Here is a 24,192-nt window from a genome sequence, read left to right on the forward strand (position 1 = left end):
GAAATGTATTTCAAGGTAATTGTAGTATACCGACCGACCACAGCTAAAGACATTTTTCTCGATTCATTTTCAGACATCCTCAAACAGCATAGTATGAAAGAAGTAACGTCATGGGGGACGTTAATCTGGACTGGTTAAATAAAACGCGTAGAAAGAAACTTAAGGATATTATAAACGGCTTTTACATCAGTGTTTTTCAACCACTGTGCCATGGCACACCGTGAGATACAGTCTGGTGTGCCGTGGGAGATGATCTAATTTCACCTATTTGAGTTAAAAATTGTTTTTGCAAACCAGTAATTATAGTCTGCAAATGATGTGTTGTTGTTGAGTGTCGGTGCTGTCTAGAGCTCGGCAGAGTAACCGTGTAATACTGTTCCATATCAGTAGGTGGCAGCAGGTAGCTAATTGCGTTGTAGATGTGGGAAACACCGGGAGGCAGTGTGCAGGTAAAAAGGTATCTAATGCTTAAATCAAAAATAAAGAAAAGGTGAGTGCCCCTATGAAAAGGCATTGAAGCTTAGGGAAGGCTATGCAGAACGCAACTAAAACTGAACTGGCTACAAAGTAAACAAAAACAGAATGCTGGACGACAGCAAAGACTTACTGTGGAGCAAAGACAGCGTCCACAAAGTACATCCGAACATGATATGACAATCAATGTCCCCACAAAGAAGGATAAAAACAACTTAAATATTCTTGATTGCTAAAACAAAGTAGATGCGGGAAATATCGCTTAAAGGAAGACATGAAACTACTACATGAAAATACAAAAAAAAAAAGAAGACAAAAAGCCACCAAAATAGGAGCGCAAGACCAGAAGTAAAACACTACACACAGGAAAACAGCAATAAACTCAAAATAAGTCATATCCAATAATTTCGACAACGATTTTTTACTGTCAACTGAGTTTCATTTTTAAATAATTTCTGCTGGTGGTGTGCCTCCGCATTTTTTCAACGGAGAAAATGTGCCTTGGCTCAAAAAAGGTTGAAAAACACCGTTCTACAGGATACAAATGATAAGCAGCCCTAATATAAATGATACTACAACTACTACTAGAATTACAATTGGATGACAAAAATCAAAGAGATCATCTGTAAATACACTAATACAAAACCAGAAGAAGAGTGCTAAAATAAAAATACCTTGGATTAATAAAACAATTTGGATTCTAATAAGACATCGGGACTCAGCTCTCATAAGAGCAATTATAACAGGTCTAAATACAGATCGTATGATTTTAAAAGTAATGAGGAACAAAGTTACAATGTTTATGCGGAAGTCTAAGGCTGACTTTCACTTAAAATTAATCAAAGCTGCAAAAGGGAACATTAGACAGTTATGGAAAACCACGTACAAACTTACGGGAAGAGAGCAAACAAGAAACAACACTATAACATTAAATATCAATGGCGCTACTATCGCAGACAGTCTGGACATAAGTAATAATTTTAATGAACATTTCATCCAGTCTGTACAAACCCTGAATAAAAAGTCCCTCAAAATCAGTGCAAATAATTGTCATTTACACAGGATGGACTAAATTTAGAATTAACAAATGAAACAAAGTTAAACAAAATCTTCCCTGCATTATCAGACTCACAATCTAGAGATATATGTACGGGTTGGACACTATCTTCCTAAAAACGTATAAGGATAGTCTTATTGCTCTTATAACAACAATTGATAAATAAATCAATAACGGAAAACACTTTCCCTACCACGTCGAGAAACTGCTACTATAATTAAATCCATAAAGCAGGAAATAAAGAAGACATGAACAAATACAGACCAATTAGCCTTCTCCCCGTTATAACAAAAGGAATAGAAAATTTGAAGTTAAAAAGTGGCTTTGGAGCAATCAAAGCTGCTCACTCTGTCACTAAGAGGGGCATTATGTTGACACATCAACTTAATGTGGAGTATATTTATCCATGAGAGCATTTTTGTTGTAAATTGTGAGGTATGGCTGTTAAAATCTTAGTTGTTTTTATGAATGATGACAGATGTGAACAAGAGCATGTATGGTCTTTGTGTGATGATGTAAATAAGGTGTGGTTGTATTGTATGGTAAGTATGTGTCGATGAAGGGGCATTTGGTGACTTTTCTTAAAATTGATTACATGCTATAGTATGATTATTTGTTGATTATTAATTATTAGGAATGTATATATATATTATTAATTATGGTAAATTAGTGTCATAAATGTATTGCTTGATTTGTGGATACCTTTAATTTAGGTAGCCAGGGACTGCAGATGGAAAGTAGCTATTTAGATATAATCTGGTACAGAACATATCTGTTTCTGAACTTAATGTTTCTGTGCATTGTCCCATCATAGATAGGCTAAATTGAATACAACTACATAGTGAATTATTGAGGCCACAATAATTCACTAGGTGTTGTAAAATATCAAAGTACTATTGCAAAAGCGAACAGTGACCTCAAACATGACCTGTCCTCCGCCTCTGTTCTTGCTGCACTTGACTATCAGCTGCCTTTTCTTTTTTTTAGATGTTTCTGAAACTACTACTACTACCACTACTACCACTACTACTACTACTATTACTATTACTACGACTAACACTGTCCCTGTTTCAGGAACAGAGGGGGGAGGTGAGTTTGGATTGGGTCAAGTTTGAGCGTGTTGAGGTTTTATTTAATCGATATGATCAATCCGGTACAAGGATAAAGGAACGTAAGGATTTAGATTGACAATTGCAGTGGTTGGCGGAAGCAACCCCAACCTCAAAGGAGGATGCCAATTCAGTAATTAAATGTTTTGTGAATGATGTAATATCCCGACATGGTTTCCCCAAAAAGATTAGGTCAAACAACGGCAACCATTTTAAGAAAACAGGTTATCATCTTCAGTCACAAGATCAGCCCTTCCCAGGACCAGCAGCTTCCTAGGAAGGCGGAAAGACCATGAGACCAAAATGGTATGTTTGCAAAATGTAGAATTTGTGTGCCAGTTCCTCTGTGCAGATTTGAGGATGAAAGCAGCCACTCCAGATTCCCTTGCACTCGCTGAGAGGGGCACGGTCAAAGCCAATCCAGGACCAACACCCGATACCTGACTGGAAGGAACCGAGAGGAGAGACAACACCTTGCCAGCGATGACGAGAACGACTAAGGTTGCCAGCCAATATGTGTCCGTCGGGACTCCAGCAGCTGTGGAAGGAGGTGTCGGGAGTGCAGAAGCAGCGAGGAGGCCTTGAAGCAAGCCGAGGGCCTGGACCAAAGCCCAAACGCCCCATACTCTGCCCCAGCCTTCCCCAAAGCCCCCACAGCTCCAACTCTACCTCAATTTTCCCCAAAGCGGCCAGCGCACACATGCCATTAAACAGTCAGCCCAATGGACAGAACCACACCCCAAGAAGAGACAGAGACAGACTGTTTGAGTGGATCTCTTTCTTCACCAAGGCAGCCAAAAGCCGAACGAGGTGTCGGCAGGCCACCAGCCTGAGGCACCACCGAGCCATCTACGCGAGCACTAATCAAACATGGACTCATACGAAATTCAGTTATGTGTTCAAAATCAATTGGTAATTAACAATATTGGTAACTACATTCATTGCAAATGCCGGAAAAAATATTTTTGCAAATGTCCTACAGTCATAAGTCTATATACATTCATCTAATTATGTTCAATGATGTTCATGATCAAAGTATTTGTTATTCCTTTACTAAATCAAAGGGTAGGCCACTAATTGTGTTCTGTGAGATGGTAACAGCGATCGCTCTGTAGGAGGGTCATAGACGGAATTTTCGCTTTGTATAAAAACATTGAGGTTTTTGCCTCTATCTGTGGTAGAGATTTAAGTTAGTGGCCTACGTCAGAAATCGATATTATCCAGGGTTTTAGAACCCTGGAAGAGGGGAATGTTGTGGAATTTCTGACCTTTTGAACTATATTTCGTGTCTATTAAGAATGTCTGCTCATTTTCATTTCTCTTCTATTCTGTGCAATTGAATGGTCCGGGAGTGGGACAAAGTGAATATTAAGTCGTGCCAACCTGTCTACACACGAAGACCCAGATAAAGATGGAGAGGAGACCAGGACTGAGAGAGATTGTGGCTTGTGTGTGTCTTGTGTGCCCCGGAGTACATTTTGTCTGTCTGCACGGACAACTTAATTCAACCTGCACTTTGGATAATGGGTAAATAAATTTGTTGTACTAAACTACTTTTGTTGCCTGTTTAAGCTTCGGACAATCCACTACACTATCTTTTTCAAAATTGACCAATTCTAATTCCTGCAGATTTTTTCCAAAAACTTGAATCTTTAGTTTTAGATTTTGTGTGGGAATATAAAAAACGCAGAATATCTAAAAAGCACTTATTCAGATCTACAAAGGAAGGGGGACTGGGTCTTCCAATGTTCAAAAATTATTATTGGGCATCAAATCTGAAGCATTGACCTATTGGAAGATGGGGTTCCCAAAGAATGAATCACTTAATTCTGCTCCCTTGTGGCTGAAATTTGAACTGCAGTCATTAGTTAAACCTTACACATCATTGCTATCTCTACTTTTTACTAAACCAGTCTCTTCTATTAAATCAACAAGCCATAGTGTAGTAGTAAGAAATTCTATCAAAATTATTTCTCAAATTAAAAAACAATTGAATATTTCCAAAGTAACTATGTATTCACCAATGTGTCACAACCATGCATTTACTCCATCGATAAGACAGAATTTTTTTAAACTGGTACTTAAATGGAATTAAATGCATAAAAGACATGTATGTCAAGGACAGTCTTGCGTCATTTGAGCAATTGCGAATCAAATTCAATTTGTCCCAATTCAGTTGGTTTTCCTATTTGCAGGCAAAAAAATGTATTAAAGAAAACATTTCAAAATCTCAGCTGGTAAACGAAAAACACCCTCTCTTAGAATTACTAAATTTATCACCCACAAGTAAAAAGCTTATCGCCAAATTTGCCAGCTGCTTCATTATGCCCATGACATCAGCAGACTGTGTTAAAAGAGCATGGGAACAGGAACTAAGAACAACAATACCCAAACAGCAATGGGAACGGACACTCTCTCAAATTCACAATTGCTCAATTAACAGCAGACTTAGACTCATACAGTTTAAAGTGATTCATCGTTTTTACTACTCCAAAGTCTTATTACACAAATTTTATCCTGATACATCTCCACTTTGTGATAAATGTAAATCTGCTGAAGGATCACTGTCTCATTCGTTTTGGGAATGTCCAATTATTCAATCATTTTGGTCCAGCATTTTCTTTTTTTACTCGGGGGTATATCAGAGAAAACTTGTCCCTGACAGGGATATAATCTTGTTTGGGTGGTCTTCAGAAACACAAAAACTTCCAAAATATATTACAGCTGTGTTGCTGCTCGGGACGGTCTTGGCCAAAAAACTCATTCTCAAAGACTGGAAAAGCCCATCTGCACCCAACTTCAGGAACTGGCTAAATGAACTTGTGAATGTAATGACTCTTGAAAAAATAAGATTTAAAACTCTGCAAGTATGAATAAATGGGAACTAACCTGGAAACCTTTACTGACATATATTGAATCATAATTTAGACATCTAAGGAAAAAAAGAAAAAAAGAAGAAAAAAACAACAAAAAAAACTGCCATCTTTTTTGTAGTGTATTCCTTTTTTATCATCTTTATTATTTTCTGTATTGATCCTACACTATTATTGTTTTTTTTGTTTTTTTGTTACTCCTGATATGGCTTTGCCACGGTTTACTTGCTTATTTATTTTTATTTTTTTTGTGCCTTTTTATTTTGTATTGTTTTGCATCTGATCAACTTTTGTGACTTTCCTTTTCTTTTTTAAGTGTGAACGGTGGAGAGGTCCTCGAGAGGTGATCTTGGGATCACTTCCTGAGGATCCTTGATGCCGAGGAATGTTCATCCATCTTGCTATGGACTGGATAGCCTGCTGATCCTGAGCCAGAGCGGGATGGATGGATATATATATACAATATCTGGGTATATTTTTCTAATAATGTTTATACTGTAAACCTTGAGTTGTTAAAGTTTAAGTGCACCTCTCTCCTCAAGTGTGCATGTGAGTGTGTATGAGTGGATGTGTGATTGTATGAAGGCTTTGCGTGAGCAAAGTATGACTGTTAAATGAGATTTTAACTGTAAAATTCAATAAAAATATTTGCAAAAAAAAATACAGCAGTGACGTGCGGTGGCTAGTGAGGCACTGACTTCATCACAGTCAGATTTACAAAAATATGAACCCTAAAGAGTATCTTATTCACCATTTGATAGGCAGCAGTTAACGGGTTATGTTTAAAAGCTCATACCAGCATTCTTTACACATACAAACTGTAGCACACAAAAAAGCACATTTAACTAAAAAAAACGTTATTATGGTCTTACCTTTACTTATAACATGCGCCGCTCCTTCTGAACAAAAGCATCGATAACTTGTTAATAGAAGTCTTCCTTATCTTTCTTCAGTTCTAAAAGTCTCTCTGTCTCGATGGAGATCACTGCCAGGGAAGAAAGTCGTCCTTGATAGGTCCTCTTCCGACTGTATGTTTTGATTCTTTTCAGTGCTGAGAATGACCGCTCCGCTGATGCTGTAGTAGCTGGAACAGTGAGCACTAGCTGGAGTAACTTTGTCGCCTCAGGAACAGTTTGGATGAGGTCCTTCTGGGCCAAAAAGCTGAGAAGCTGTCCAGGAGATTTACATTCATCCCTCAACGTTTGTGAGCTATACAGTCCAACAAGATCCGCCTTTAGTTGCACAAAGTCAAAGAATCTGCCATATTTTGACAGGCTCTGCAGTTTTGTGTCATCAAAATGTTTTGACATTTCACTGAATTTTGAACAATCAACCAAACCAAGGAAAGCCACCTCACCAAAATGATCAAACCTAGCCTTCATTTGATAGCTTATGTCATCCAGAATGTTACAGAACACACGTTTTCGTTCAAATCTAATTGACTGTCTGCCTCCACTCTCTGCCAAATCGGTCACAGAAACTTTTGAACTCCAGTCTCATGCACTCGTGAGCGTGTAGTGGATTGTCCGAAGCTTAAGCAGGCAACAAAAGTAGTTTAGTACAACAAATTTATTTACCCATTATCAGAAGTGCAGGTTGAATTAAGTTGGCCGTGCAGACAGACCACATGTTACTCCGGAGTAAACAAGACACACACAAGCCAAAATCACTGTCGAGTTCCGGTCTTCTGCCATTTTTTATATGTCTCTTGTGCGTCATTGTTTGTTATCTAATGCGTCACGACTGTTTTGTTTTGGTTTTGTCTGTTCCAAAACAACCTTGTATCTCTTAGTCATATTTGGAAATTCTAAACATTCTGTAGACAGGTTGGCACAACTCCATATTCACCTTTGTCCCACTGGCACAGAATAGAAGAGAAATTAAATGAGCGTACATTCTTATTAGACATGCAATATAGGTCAAAGGTCAGAAATTCTACTACATACCCGCCTTCCAGGGTCTTAAGACCCTGGACCAAAACAATTTCTGATGTAGACCACTCAGTTAAATCTCTACCACAGATAGAGGCAAAAACCTCAATGTTTTTATACGAGGCAAAAATTCTGTCTATGACCCTCCTTCAGAGCGATCGCTGTTACCAGCCTGCAGTAAAACCATCTCACAGAACACAATTAGTGGCCTACCCTTTGATTTAGTAAAGGAATAACAACTACTTTGATCATGAACATCATTGAACATAAATAGATTAATGTATATAGACTTATGACTGTAAGACATTTGCAAAAATATTTTTCCCGGCATTTGCAATGGATGTAGTTACCAATATTGTTAATTACCAATTAATTTTGAACACACAACTGAATTTCGTATGAGTCCATGTTCGATTAGTGCTCGTATAGATGGCTCGGTGGTGCCTCAGACTGGTGGCCTGCCGACACCTCGTTGGGCTTTTGGCTGCCTTGGTGAATAAAGAGATCCACTCAAGCAGTCTGTCTCTGTCTCTTCTTGGGGTGTGGTTCAGTCCATTGGGCAGACTGTGCAATGGCATGTGCGCGCTGGCCGCTTTGGGGAAAAGCTGAGAAAAAGTTGGAGCTGTGGGGGCGGGGGCAGAGTATGGGGCGTGGGGCTTTGGTCCAGGCCCTCGGCTTGCTTCTAGGCCTCCTCACCGCTTCGGCCCTCCCGACACTTCTTTCCACAGCTGCTGGAGTCCCGGTGGACACATTGGCTGGCAACCTTAGTTGTTCTCGTCATCGCTGGCAAGGTGTTGTCTCTCCTCTCGGTTCCTTCCAGTCAGGTATCGGGTGTTGATCCTGGATTTGCTTTGACCGTACCCCTCTTAGCGAGTGCAAGGGAATCTGGAGTGGCTGCTTTCATCCTCAAATCTGCACAGGGGAACTGGCACACAAATTCTACATTTTGCAAACTTACCATTTTGGTCTCATGGTCTTTCCACCTTCCTAGGAAGCTGCTGGTCCTGAGAAGTGCTGATCTTGTGACTGAAGAAGATTAACCTGTTTTCTTAAATTAGGTGCCGTTGTTTGACCTAATCTTTTTGGGGAAACCATGTCGGGATATTAGATCATTCACAAAACATTTAATTACTGAATTGGCACCCTCCTTTGAGGTTGGGGTTGCTTCCGCCAACCACTGCAATTGTCAATCTAAATCATTACGTTCCTTTATCCTTGTACCGGATTGATCATATCGATTAAATAAAACCTCAACACGCTCAAACTTGACCCAATCCAAACTCACCTCCCCCCTCTGTCCCTCTCACAGGGACAGTGTTAGTCGTAGTAATAGTAATAGTAATAGTAATAGTAGTAGTAGTTTCAGAAACATACAAGAAAAAGAAAAGGCAGCTGATAGTCAAGCGCAGCAAGAACAGAGGCGGAGGACAGGTCATGTTTGAGGTCACTGTTCGCTTTTGCAATAGTACTTTGATATTTTACAACACCTAGTGAATTATTGTGGCCTCAATAATTCACTAAATAGTTGTATTTAATTTAGTCTATCTATGATGGGACAATGCACAGAAACATTAAGTTCAGAAACAGATATGTTCTGTACCAGATTATTTCTAAATAGCTACTTTCCATCTGTAGTCCCTGGCTACCTAAATTAAAGGGATCCAAAATCAAGCAATAAAATTATGACACTAATTAATCATAATAAATATTTACATTCATAGTAATCAATAATTAATCAAAAAATAATCATACTGTAGCATGTAATCAATTTTAAGAAAAGTCACCAAATGCCCCTTCATGGACACATACTTAACATACAATACAACCACACCTTATTTACATCATCACACACAGACAATACCTGCTCTTGTTCACATCTGTCATCATTCGTAACAACAACCAAGCTTTTAACAGCCATAACTCACAATTTACAACAAAAATGCTCTCATAGATAAATATAATACTCATTAAATGGATGTGTCAACATAATGCCCCTCTTCGTGACCGTGTGAGCAGCCTTGATTGCTCCAAAGCCACATTTTAACTTCAAAATTTCTATTCCTTTTGTTATAACGTGGAGAAGGCTAATTGGTCTGTACATGTTCTGGTCTTCTTTATTTCCTGCTTTATGGATTTAATCGTAGTAGCAGTTTCTCGACGTGGTAGGGAAAGTGTTTTCCGTTATGAATTTATTTATCAATCGTTGTTATACGAGCAATAATACAATCCTTATATGTTTTTAGGAAGATAGTGTCCAACCCATATATATATCTCTAGATCGTGAGTCTGATAATGCAGTGAAGATTTTGTTTAACTTTGTTTCATTTGTTAATTCTAAAATTAGTCCATCCTGAATAAATGACAATTATTTGCACTGATTTTGAGGGACTCTTTATTCAGGGTTTGCACAGACTGGATGAAATGTTCATTAAAATTATTACTTATGTCCAGACTGTCTGCGATAGTAGCGCCATTGATATTTAATGTTATAGTGTTGTTTCTTGTTGCTCTCTTCCCGTAAGTTTGTATCTGGTTTTCCATAACTTTCTAATGTTCCCTTTTGCAGCTTTGATTAATTCTAAGTGAAAGTCAGCCTTAGACTTCCGCATAAACATTGTAACTTTGTTCCTCCAAACTTTTAAATCATACGATCTGTATTTAGACCTGTTTTAATTGCTCTTATGAGAGCTGAGTCCCCATGTCTTTATTAGAATCCAAATTGTTTTATTAATCCAAGGTATTTTTATTTTAGCACTCTTCTTTCTGGTTTTGTATTAGTGTATTTACAGATGTTCTCTTTGATTTTTGTCATCCAATTGTAATTTTAGTAGGGCTGCTTATCATTTGTATCATTGTAGAAGCCGTTTATAATATCCTTAAGTTTCTTTCTATGTGTTTTATTTAACCAGTCCAGATTAACGTCCCCCGTGACGTTACTTATTTCACACTATGCTGTTTGAGGATGTCTGAAAATGAATCAAGAAAAATGTCTTTAGCTGTGGTCGGTCGGTATACTACAATTACCTTGAAATACATTTCTGAGGAAAATGTAATTTTAATTTCAACATACTCAAATTGATCTACTTTTAATGTTTTCCCATTCATAAATCATAATTCCTCCCCCCTTTGTCACTCGATCTGTATTTTCTGTAATCTTGTCCCCCGGGACATTAATTAGAACAAAAGTTGTTGTGGGTTTTAACCATGTCTCTGATAGACACGGTAATCCGGATTAGAGTCTGACAGTAACTGCTGTATTTGTTCAGTATATTTCCTGTGGTAGAAAGTTTAATAATGTGGACACGTTTGTTACTGAATACTTTCTACAGACTTCTGTCTCTCTGCGACTTTGTGTATGTAATAAGCAACTACAATTATTTGATATGCTTAAATTTTGTTTTAGCTCAGCTGTTGTGTAGCTGCTAGCTCTTTGTAGCCTACAGCAGGAATGTCCAAATTGCAACCAATAGCTTTGTTTTTAACAGACAACCGAAATAATTTAAAATGTGGTATTAGCGTATCGGTTCAATCAGCGGCAGCTACGCCCTGTTTTATCATTTGACCTAAATTTTTGGTTTCGTAGGCAGGACAGAGGGAACAATGTGGGTCATTAGTTGTCCATCTTACACCATTCTAATTGTTGTAAGGATAGTTCACATGAGCGGCCATACCATGAGTCCCACCATATATAAGAGTCAAAAGGCTCCTATTATGAGTTGTCTAATTGGTGATCATACACTTTGGCGGTTTGGGTGGCAGGGCAGACGGACGCACCTCCGTCAGCCAGTGCTAGGACAGTTGGAGCAGTCCCCGTCCTCCACTCGTTCCTGGGAGGCGTCCCCAGTAGTTGTCAGCTGATGTCGTGCTGTCAGGCAACATCAGGAAGTTCCTTCTGTGCGGTATTAAATTGTCAGGGCACAGTTCGTAAGCAGGTCATTACAAGGTGTGTGCAGGTTGACCACAAAGGAATGCTTCAAAGATTGTGTTGAACATTGTCCGTTGACACTTATGTCCAGCAGGGGTCTGTTTGTATCCTGCTGTTCGTCCTGCTGTCACACCTGTATTTTTTGTGAGCATGTTCTGGCTACAACTTTGGAGCTTGTCTTGTTCAGAGAAGCTGGCAGTCCCCCGGCTGCATATCTTTTCCACCCTCGCTTGACCTAGCACAACCGTGGCTACCACCCAAGTCCGTCTGTACGGTTTTACGTTTTGTTGAGGTTTTTTCCTCCAGAATTTGGAACTCAAAACATGTACACCCATCGTTTTCATATCCTCTCGGTTAGTTCAATTTTGCATATCACGTTTTAAAATTACAGTCTTAACTATCCCATTAAATGCTAATCAATAACTTAATTCAAAGATTATACGTACTACTTCATGTGTATTTAAATACCCTTTTAATTCACTTAAAGATTATCTATAAGTTAATTTAAACTATCATTTGTCTATCAGTAGCCGCGAGCAAGCTGTCATGCTTGCACTCTGACCTCCCGCTGTGCGTGATATTCTCCAAAACAAAAGAATGTTTTTATTCACGTTTCTCCTTATCTTTCAGCTAAATCTTTTAATCTTTTAACGTCCGCACTGTATTTATTTTTATTGTCTGCATTTTAATTTTGCTTTTATTTTCTTTCATTTCACTTTTTTGCATGAAAAACGCCACACAAACAAAGCTGCATATCCTTGCCTTGCCTGTCTCCGACTGGTTATCCAACCTAGTCACAACAAACACACAAGGCCATGCTCTAAGCGCCAGCCCTAATCACACTTCTCCTCTTTTTAACACTTTACATATCGGCTCTTATTCTAATTATTAATGTAGGCTGTTATTTGTAATTATTATTAAACACTATTCACAGCAAACAGTTGTAAAGTTATAGTTATTCGCATTATACTCTCAAAATCTGTAGCTAACTGAAAGCTGTTGAGATTTGGTTTGCCTCCTTCATCTCAGTGGCCTAGTGGTTAGAGTGTCCGCCCTGAGATCGGCAGGTCGCAAGTTCAAAACCCCGGCCGAGTCATACCAAAGACTACAAAAAATTTTGGGAGCCAAATCACCAAAAACGATTCCCGGGCGTATGGTATGGTGTACTGCAATGTCTAAATAAAACTATAAATTACTCCAAACTAAAATGTCAGACTGCACTTTAAAGTTACCTGACTTAAACTTACTTTTATTAAATTGATTTCCAAACTAACCACCACCACAGCAGACATCTTCCTCAATCCTATCCCAATACTCCCATAAATTAAAAGTGTTTCACAATAGTGGTTAAGTAGTTATTTTAAGTAATAGATCTCAATATGTAGAAATTAATAAGACTAAATCTTTACCAGAAAGAGTAACTTGACAGAGTATATGAACTAACTTCTTGAGAATAATAATTGATCATAAATATGTTTGAAGCCACATATTGAACATATTAAAGAAAAATATCCAAATCCATTGCTATTCGGTATAAAGTAAAACACATGCTGAATAAGAAATGTCTGCACATGTTATATTATTCATTTATTTTTCCATATGTAATATTGTTTTGAAGTTTGGGGAAATGTTTATAGAAGAAATATAGACCCAATACTTAAACTTAAAAGGCTCATTTCAATATTACACAAAGCATCATTGTTATGATCATACCAATCTATTTTTTATAAGTCATAATGTGTTAAATGTTCAGATAATTTAATTTTTTAAAACAATGGCAATTATGTTTCCGAGTAAAGAACAACAGCCTTCCAGTTTGTATTCTTAGCTTGTTTACATTATGAGGAGAAAACTATCATTTACGGGGGATATTGATTTTTGAAATAGGTCAAGTAAAATAAAATAAAAACACAAATGTATTTCAGTTTTAGGAGTTAAATGATGTACCATCCTCAGTGATGAGCTGAACACATGTAGTTTTTTGTTATGGTTTTGGAGACCCTTGAAAGGTAAAGTTTTTTGAACATTATAAAATATAGTAACAATTACTTTCATCTTTTAACGTTGATGTTCCAGGTAATTTAATGTTCAGTAAATGTATATCATAGGCCAATATAAGCTTTGGCTTCCGCCTATTCTTTGTTTCGGTCATTCTTTTTCTTTTTTGTTCTGTGTGTAAATGTGTATGATTGTTAATATGTCTAATTTACTGTTAAACTGCTCACACAACTTGGTTGATGGTTGATTATATGACCAAAATAAACCTATTTCATCTATTCATTCATTATCTATCGCACTCATAGTTTTATCCCATTTTGCATGTAATTATTCCTATTGATTTCTTCCCATTTCACTCAAACAACTAAACAAACAAATAAACAAACTTGCAGCTAACCACAATCAACAGCATACCATTTACGAATACCTCCATTTGTCACTTTCTCATCTTTTCTTCACTTTCGTTTTCCTTTACAAACAACATCCTGTATCCATCTCTTCCTTACACTTCACACAATGTTTCTATTTTCTGTTCTCCTAGAAACCATTCCTATAACGTAAGGTTATAAACATCCTTTTCCCATATTTTCTCAAACCATCCACTTCACCCTCAATCTGTTTTTTCACCTGCTCTCTCTTCCTCTCTCTCTCACTTTCTCTCCTTCTCTCACAATACAAACACAATAATCCAAAATAATCAGTCTTATAAAATAATTTTAGCTTTAGATATGATTTAGGGCAGTGGTTTTCAACCTTTTTTTTCCCCAGTAAAATAAAGAAATAAAATACAGCATAATGTCATCATTTTCTGATTTATTAAATTGTATAACAGTGCACCATATTGCTCATTTGTTGTGGTCTTACTTGACTTATTTGGACAAACAAAATAAGAATAACTAAAACGTTTTAAAAATTAAACCAGTGATTAAATTATAATAAAGATTTCTATACATATAATCAATCATCAACCTTCTTTGGATATTGTAATAGAGATCCATCTGGGCTCGTGAACTTAATTCTAAATATTTATTTTGTTGAAGAATTATTCTTCTATAATTATATTTATAAAGGATTTTGAATTGTCGCTATTTTAAAATATTTAAAATCTCAGATACCCCTTGGCATACCTTCAAGTACCCCCCTTTTTTGTCCGGGCGGAAACACCATATCCTCCTTTGAGAACTACTGGTTTAGCCTATAAAAAATCCTTTGTCTCATACATCATTAGACTGTACAACTCCTCTTTGGGGGGGCTAGGATGACAGGGAATGCAAAACAATAACAGTGCAATACTTTTTTATATCATGGTCGTTAATGCCTAGTTTCTCTTATTTTACTGTTCTATTTTTATTCTCCTTGTAATATTTTTCTATTTTGTTTCCATTTATACCATTATTAGTTACTGTTTACTTTTTACTTCTTCTTCCTGAGGGAACTCTCCTGAAGGAATCAATAACGTTTTATCTGTCTATCTATCTATCTATTACTAAGCACAATTCATGACGTCATGCTCATCTTGCAGACAGTTATTTCCATTTAGTTTTATTCTCTACATGTAATTCTACATGCACCAATGTCACATAGAAATTTGCTTTCTTTGTTATTTATTTACATTATTATTTCTGGTTTACTTGCTGTCTGTTTACTTAAGTTCTCATATTTTGGTCTGTCTTCCTTCTGATTAGAATTTGTTTAACGCTTCTCTACGTTTTGTTTTGACAATGGCGCTGAGTGTTGGCGACGCTTATCTGTACTTCTTCAGACTCTATGTTTCACAGTTTGCACAGATGCCCTTAGATGTATTAGAATATAAATTAAACTTTTATTTTATTGTGTGTTTATTCCTAAAAAAAAATTAAAATGTCAATGTATAATCAATTTATCTGTATCAAATTTAAATTCAATATTATTAATTTATTTGTTGTATAACTATTAATTCAAAGTTACAGTGTGTCCTACTCTACGATGTGCGTGTGTTTGTCTCAACTTCCACACAGGAACTGGATGGATCAGATAAGCAGCAAGGCTGTTCAATACAATATATTACACACATAATTAATGACTAATGAATTTAACAATGCTTCAATGTCCCAGTCCAAATGTATGTATTGATATTTAAATGTTTATTTATTCATATACAGTATATTTTATTTTTCCTATTATCAAAACCAACCTGTCAGCATTCTCTTCAGATTTGAGTACAGCTGTCCACTATATATATTTATATATTTTTTATTTATTTATTTATTTTTGTATTCTTTAAACCTAGCTCAATGCTAAACTAATCCAATGCTATGCTAACTCAATGCTAACTTAGCTTAATGCTATCCTAGCTCAATGCTATCCTAACATTGTCACACCTCTTCGGCCCACGCCTCACGCAGCTGTCACTCACACAGCCTCGCCACTTCTGACACACTCTTATCTCAAAATGTCTCCCAGCTGAGACTCCTTTTTTTTTTTCTTTCTTTATATGCGTCACACAGTCACTCACACAGAAAATTTACCAGCGAGCAAGAGCCTTTTTTCCCGTACTCAAAATCTCAGTGTGTAAAACAACTGTAATATCGCACAGTCACAATCACCAGTATAGTTTAAAACAAATTCAAATGACTGGAATTCGCTCGCAGCGCCAAAGAGGGGGAGCTTCCCTGCTTAGGCTGCTGCCTCCGCGATCCAACCTCTTGATAAGCGGGAGAAAATAATTATATGGATGGATCATTCACTCATGTGTTTTCTGTACATAACTTTGTCTACTTTCTCACACGCACACACATTTTAGACAATTTCCCAACTTTTACAGATAGCGGGGCTTTGAGAAAAAGCGTGAAGGGAGGTTGCGAGAGGGGGGGGGGGGAATGGGGGAATTAAACCAGATAAGAAACCAGGTGCTACACAAAAGTTATTAAATTACGCATATATCTAAATGTACCAACATAAACTGACTCACTCAATACACACACATTTCAGCATTCATCATTATACACACACATTGTTGAATTACAATACCACCCCATTGTCCGGACAAATATAAACAACTAATGCACGCGTGCTTTTGTGGAATCGGCCGTCTCATATCACAAAAACCAGGTTCCATCATTGCTCATAAAACGGCGAATAACCCGTTTCATTGGAGCAGCACCTGTGTTATCCTTCCTGACCAACACGGATAATCGGCCTAAGGCGCTGTAGAATTACCAGGAATCACCCACCAATCCTACAGTACATCGTGTCTGGTCAGTCCATATAGTTTCACCAAGGCTCTACCATACGGAGCCCTTAACTCTATCCATCTATACTGCAGAAAATTTCCAAATTTGTGACAACTTGGCTCAGTTGATCTCCTTTACCGGAGTCACTGAACGATCACCTTATATCAGGCTTTTTACCCGGCTGCAGTTTCCACATAGACAGATACGTAGGACCTTCATAGACGTCATAAATTTGTGTGGGCCAAATGTCACACCAGTTAGCCAACCTTGCCTTAAATTTCGCTGTGTCCAACTCCGGCTAACCTAATGTACTTGCAGAAAAAAGCATCCTCTGCCAACAACGACAGAGGATGAAGAGGTTAAAAGAAATTTTTCGTCTCACATCGTCTATGCTTCTACACTCCAAACCACCAAAATTCTAATAACAATCCCCTTATGTTAAAAACAAGAGATCACAAGTTTTCAACAAACACACAGACAAATTATCACATATAAAACAACTCAATCCAACCATAATTTACCCCATTCCAGGTTGATTTTGGAGAACCTGACTAAACCTATCTTTTATCAAAAATATATTCAGCAAATAGTCTTATCGATCCGGCTCTCTCCAGGCAGAAAATGTTTACACTTTAAGCAAAACGCTTACCTTGTGATGCGCGCGTGCAACACACTGTCTGCCTGACAGAGAGAGCGGGAGCGGCTGTCGACCTGTAGCTTCTGTGCCATCCTGTTCGTGACGCCAATTTGTGTAGTGTATTGTCCGAAGCTTAAGCAGGCAACAAAAGTAGTTTAGTACAACAAATTTATTTACCCATTATCAGAAGTGCAGGTTGAATTAAGTTGGCCGTGCAGACAGACCACATGTTACTCCGGAGTAAACAAGACACACACAAGCCAAAATCACTGTCGAGTTCCGGTCTTCTGCCATTTTTTATATGTCTCTTGTGCGTCATTGTTTGTTATCTAATGCGTCACGATTGTTTTGTTTTGGTTTTGTCTGTTCCAAAACAACCTTGTATCTCTTAGTCGTATTTGGAAATTCTAAACATTCTGTAGACAGGTTGGCACAACTCCATATTCACCTTTGTCCCACTGGCACAGAATAGAAGAGAAATTAAATGAGCGTACATTCTTATTAGACATGCAATATAGGTCAAAGGTCAGAAATTCTACTACAAGCGCATGCGTGCAAGACAATATTCAATGTCCATCACTTTGTTTTACAGCACTCTATAAAGTGCATTAGTCTGATTGAAAATGTCCTCATATACCATAAGGAGAAAGCATGTAGAGCAGACCTGGGCATTGTACGGCCCGCGGGCCGCATCCGGCCCTTTGCGCATCCCTGTCCGGCCCGCGTGAGGCCAATCATAAATTACAAAATAAATTTCAAAAAGTATCTATGTCGAGTGTGCAATACAACGGTGCTGCTTTTGTTTTGAAAAGCGTTATTTGTATTACTTCCGTGTGGACGTATGCGCGTGTGCGATTGTGAGTGAATTGAACGGCGCAATTACAAATTACAAAATAAAGTTTAAAAAACATCTATGTTGTGCGCGCAATACAACTGTGCTGCTTTTATTTTGAAATGTGTTATTTATGCCGTATGTCCGGGGGGAACCTGTGAGTGAAGGTGCATAGAGACAAGTGATGAGACGCTAAAAAAAAGAAAAGTTGATGAGGAATGGCGTGTTTCCAACAAGACATGGACTGCCAAGTATTTCTTTACATAAATTAATGGTAAAGCCGTGTGCTTAATGTGTGGTACACAGGTTGCTGTGTTTGAATATCATTTTAATCGCCACTACACGAAGAAACACGAGGGAAAATACCGGGATGTGTCTGATTAAGCGCGCGCAAGGGAGGCTGATGCGTTGATGGTAAAACTGCAAACCCAACAAGGACTTTGTGCCGTATTTCACACCCCCAGAGATGCAGCCGTCAGGACAAGTTTCGTCATTTCTCACAAAAGCGCCAGAAAAAGTAAGGCGTTTTCTGACGGAGAGTTTATTAAGGAGTGCTTATTGGACTTTGTTGCGCTGATAATGCCCGGAGACATGGACTGTTTTTCGCTAACTTTGGATGAGAGCTCTGATGCAGTCAATTAAAGAGACAACCACAGGTAATGACTTGTTCACAGAGGTAAATGCGTGTTGGGACAAGCTGGCAGGTGTGACAATCCAATCCACTTTATTTATATAGCACATTTAAACAACAAAATGTTTCCAAAGTGCTGCACAACAATATTACAAACAATATTCAAATATTATCCTTAGCTCCACCAATGACTGAATAAAAAGAAAAAAACAATTACATATAAAACCAATATAAAAAACAATATAGAATAGATATGATTAAAAACTATTTTTAACAACAGATGGTTGTCCAAATCTGATGGGGAAAAATGTTGGATAATGCAGGATAAAGTGACCTTAAAAAGCAATCTGCTTTTGTATAAAGTTAAGTTAGGTTAAATGAAATTATTATTATTATTATTAATTATTATCATCATTATTATTTATCTTATGGTATATCAAAAATAATATTGAGCAAAATTTAATTGAAATATTGTCGTGTGGCCCTCCAGCAGTGCTCGGGTTGCTTATGCGGCCCCCGGTGAAAATTAATTGCCCACCCCTGATGTAGAGGCTTTTGACAGCCACTGATCGTATCCTGCTGCCATCATCAGCGTGTCATTATCCCAGCTGTCAGGATTTTTAATGATGATGTAATATAACGTGCGCAGATCATCGTGGTGCATGCTTATTGTCTGCAGCAGCCTAGAGTTAGAGCTCCATCTTGTGGGCGCTGCTCTGGGTAAACAGCGCTTGACAACACCATCCAGCAAGTGAGTGCGCTTTGTGGACTTGCTGAAAAATGAGGCTAGTCCCTCAGCTGTTTTAAAAAACGTGCGACACTCGGGCATGCACTTTGCTGAATGCAATAGCACTAAGTTCAGCTTGTGTGCGTAACAGTGGGTGAACATGGCTTCGGGCACTCTTTCTTTAATTTTAGCTTGCACGCCATTAAGCTCTGAGGCCATTACAGCGGCCCCATCATAGGTCTGAGCTACAAGCTTTTCAACACAGTCATTCTTCTCCAACACTCCCAGGACATACTCAGCAATGGCAGGAGCGCGTCTGTCATTACTGACGTCATCAAATCCCAAAAACGCCTCCCTCACCTCACAGCCTGCTTCAGTTGTAGCCACATACCGTAATATGACAGAAATCTGAGCTTGGTTTGTGACATCTATGGTCTCGTCCAATTCTACAGCAACAAATGGGGCTGCACTTCACTTATTCTGCAGCCGAGTAGTCGCAAGAATGATCCCTGGGATCCCTAGCGCCCTCTATCACCATGAGGCGGGAGAACTGCGTGCCTCACCCAGTGCGTCTTCGCAGCCGTTTTATGATTGCTCAGCCCAAGAAATACGTTACACACATACAGTTGTTGACAAAATACACTGTACATTATATACCTTGACTAACTAAACTATGGAAATTTATAATATAATTCATATAGCAATACGGTCTCCTGCACAGCAGGCCAGCAGTTAGCCGAGTCATTGCGCAATCCATGGTGAGGCTCAACTGGCTGCTGACTCACCGCAAGTCTCTTCTCAGTATTTGAACGGCAAATGTGAAAATTCAGCGATTTTAAATAAAAATTATCTAAAACTGGTGAAGTTAAATGGAAAATAACTTTATAGTATAATTACTGGATACATATAACAATTTAATACAAATTTTTTCTTTTTTAATTTTTTTTCTTTCCATGATGGCACGCCTCACCTGCCTCCCCTGACTGCACGTCACTGCAATACAGTCTGCAGGGATACAGTCCGTAAGCACACATGATTGTGTGTGCTGCTGGTCCACTAATAGTACAAACCCCGTTTCCATATGAGTTGGGAAACTGTGTTAAATGTAAATATAAACGGAATACAATGATTTGCAAATCATTTTCAACCCATATTCAGTTGAATATGTTACAAAGACAACATATTTGATGTTCAAACTGATAAACATTTTTTTTTGTGCAAATAATCATTAACTTTAGAATTTGATGCCAGCAACACGTGACAAAGAAGTTGGGAAAGGTGGCAATAAATACTGATAAAGTTGAGGAATGCTCATCAAACAATTATTTGGAACATCCCACAGGTGAACAGGCAAATTGGGAACAGGTGGGTGCCATGATTGGGTATAAAAGTAGATTCTATGAAATGCTCAGTCATTCACAAACAAGGATGGGGCGAGGGTCACCACTTTGTCAACAAATGCGTGAGCAAATTGTTGAACAGTTTAAGAAAAACCTTTCTCAACCAGCTATTGCAAGGAATTTAGGGATTTCACCATCTACGGTCCGTAATATCATCAAAGGGTTCAGAGAATCTGGAGAAATCACTGCACATAAGCAGCTAAGCCCGTGACCTTCGATCCCTCAGGCTGTACTGCATCAACAAGCGACATCAGTGTGTAAATGATATCACCACATGGGCTCAGGAACACTTCAGAAACCCACTGTCAGTAACTACAGTTGGTCACTAGGTCTGTAAGTGCAAGTTAAAACTCTCCTATGCAAGGCGAAAACCGTTTATCGACAACACCCAGAAATGCCGTTGGCTTCGCTGGGCCTGAGCTCATCTAAGATGGACTGATACAAAGTGGAAAAGTGTTCTGTGGTCTGACGAGTCCACATTTCAAATTGTTTTTGGAAACTGTGGACGTCGTGTCCTTCGGACCAAAGAGGAAAAGAACCATCCGCATTGATGTAGGCGCAGAGTTGAAAAGCCAGCATCTGTGATGGTATGGGGGTGTATTAGTGCCCAAGACATGGGTAATTTACACATCTGTAATGCTGAAAGGTACATACAGGTTTTGGAGCAACATATGTTGCCATCCAAGCAACGTTACCATGGACGCCCCTGCTTATTTCAGCAAGACAATGCCAAGCCACGTGTTACATCAACGTGGCTTCATAGTAAAAGAGTGCGGGTACTAGACTGGCCTGCCTGTAGTCCAGACCTGTCTCCCATTGAAAATGTGTGGCGCATTATGAAGCTTAAAATACCACAACGGAGACCCCCGGACTGTTGAACAACTTAAAGGCCTACTGAAATGATTTTTTTAAATTTAAACGGGGATAGCAGATCCATTCTATGTGTCATACTTGATCATTTCGCGATATTGTCATATTTTTGCTGAAAGGATTTAGTAGAGAACATCGACGATAAAGTTCGCAACTTTTGGTCGCTGATAAAAAAAGCCTTGCCTGTACCGGAAGTAGCGTGACGTCGCAGGTTGAAAGGCTCCTCACATTTCCCTATTGTTTTCAATGATGGCCGCCAGCAGCGAGAGCGATTCGGACCGAGAAAGCGACGATTACCCCATTCATTTGAGCCAGGATGAAAGACTCGTGGATGAGGATGAGAGTGAAGGATTAGAGTGCAGTGCAGGACGTATCTTTTTTTCGCTCTGACACTCTCTCTTTTTTCGCTCTGACACTCTCTCCTTTTTCTATTGTGGATCATGGATTTGTATTTTAAACCACCTCGGATACTATATCCTCTTGAAAATGAGAGTCGAGAACGCGAAATGGACATTCACAGTGACTTTTATCTCCACGACAATACATCGGCGAAGCACTTTAGCTGCGGAGCTAACGTGATAGCATCGTGCTTAACTGCATATATAAACAGACGAAATAAGCCCCTGACTGGAAGGATAGACAGAAGATCAACAATACTACCAAACTCTGGACCTGTAACCACACGGTTAATGCTTTCCAGCCTGGCGAAGCCTAGCAATGCTGTTGCTAATGACGCCATTGAAGCTAACTTAGCTACAGGACCTCGACAGAGCTATGCTAAAAACATTAGCTCTCCACCTACGCCAGCTCTCATCTGCTCATCAACACCCGTGCTCACCTGCGTTCCAGCGATCGACGGCGCGACAAAGGACTTCACCCGATCATTGATGCGGTCGGCGGCTAGCATCGGATAGCGCGTCTGCTATCCAAGTCAAAGTCCTCCTGGTTGTGTTGCTGCAGCCAGCCGCTAATACACCGATCCCACCTACAGCTTTCTTCTTTGCAGTCTTCATTGTTCATTAAACAAATTGCAAAAGATTCACCAACACAGATGTCCAGAATACTGTGGAATTTTGCGATGAAAACAGAGCTTTTTGTATTGGATACAATGGTGTCCAAATACTTCCGTTTCAACCATTGACGTCACGCGCATACGTCATCATACATAGACGTTTTCCACCGGAAGTTTCCCGGGAAATTTAAAATTGCACTTTATAAGTTAACCCGGCCGTATTGGCATGTGTTGCAATGTTAAGATTTCATCATTGATGTATAAACTATCAGACTGCGTGGTCGATAGTAGTGGGTTTCAGTAGGCCTTTAAAAGAGCGAAGCTGATGCAACCAGACATTTGTACATAGAGGTACAAAAGTAAAAACAACAACAAACAAAAAAACATATATACTGTGGTGGCCTCTGCGGTGTTCCACGCCATCGTCTGCTGGGGTGGGGGGAGCATGGCCAGAGACAGGAGCAGACCCAACAAAGCAACCGATAGAGTCGACTCTACCCTCGGCCGCCCACTAACTCTCGGCCAATGTCCGGCAACAAGTGTTACGGCAGAAGAACTGCTTTACGGTAGACCAAAAACATGACTGTGGTTGTTGCGTATTGTTACCGCGCTGGGAGGAAGTTAATGAAAACCCAACGTGGCTTCCTATCTCCAGAGCAGGGTAATAGAGATGGACCTGGAGCACATCAAGGCTTGTCACCCACTGCCCATGAGGAACCAGAGTCCACCCGCTGTCATCATGAGATTCACAAACAGTTGAAGGAAATCGCACTATTACAGCAAGGACGCAAACTCAAAGGTACGATGTTTTCATAAATGAACACTTGACCAAGAAAAATGCTGACATCGCAAGGGTCGCACGACAACTTAAAAGGCAAAGCAAGATTCAACAAACCTGTGTAACGGACTGTAAGATCTTCGTCAAACTAAATGGGACGCCGGAGGAAGCAAAAGTCTTGTGATAAGGAAAATAGAAGATCTTGAGAAGTATTGACATTGATGCAGTACTTGGTATCAATGTAGCTTGTGACGTTTACATAATCTCAATGCTACCCACACCAAGAACACAGACCACACCAAGTATTGATATGGACATGTTACAGAAGATCCTACAACATCAACAAAAAGAACTGGACATGTGTGAGTATCAAGAGCACGCCACAATAGAGACTGATATGGACATAGACCCTTATAATAATTTTTTCTCTGTGATTGTTAAAAACTGTAATTATTTTACCCGTGAACAATATGAAAACAGTGTAAAATCAGAAGATAGTCTATCAATAATACATTTCAATAGTCGAAGCATGTACACTAACTTTGAGGCTATCAAGGATTACTTGAAAGAATTTAGTCATCCATTTACCATTATTGCAATTACTGAAACCTGGTTCAACAATGATAAAGGTATTGATTTTAATCTGAATGACTATGAATTAACATACATAAACAGAATAAATAAAATAGGAGGAGGGGTCGCATTGTACATTCATAAATCTGTTAC

This window comes from Entelurus aequoreus, linkage group LG25 (assembly GCF_033978785.1).
Source record: "Entelurus aequoreus isolate RoL-2023_Sb linkage group LG25, RoL_Eaeq_v1.1, whole genome shotgun sequence".
In the NCBI taxonomy this organism is placed as follows: Eukaryota; Metazoa; Chordata; class Actinopteri; order Syngnathiformes; family Syngnathidae; genus Entelurus; species Entelurus aequoreus.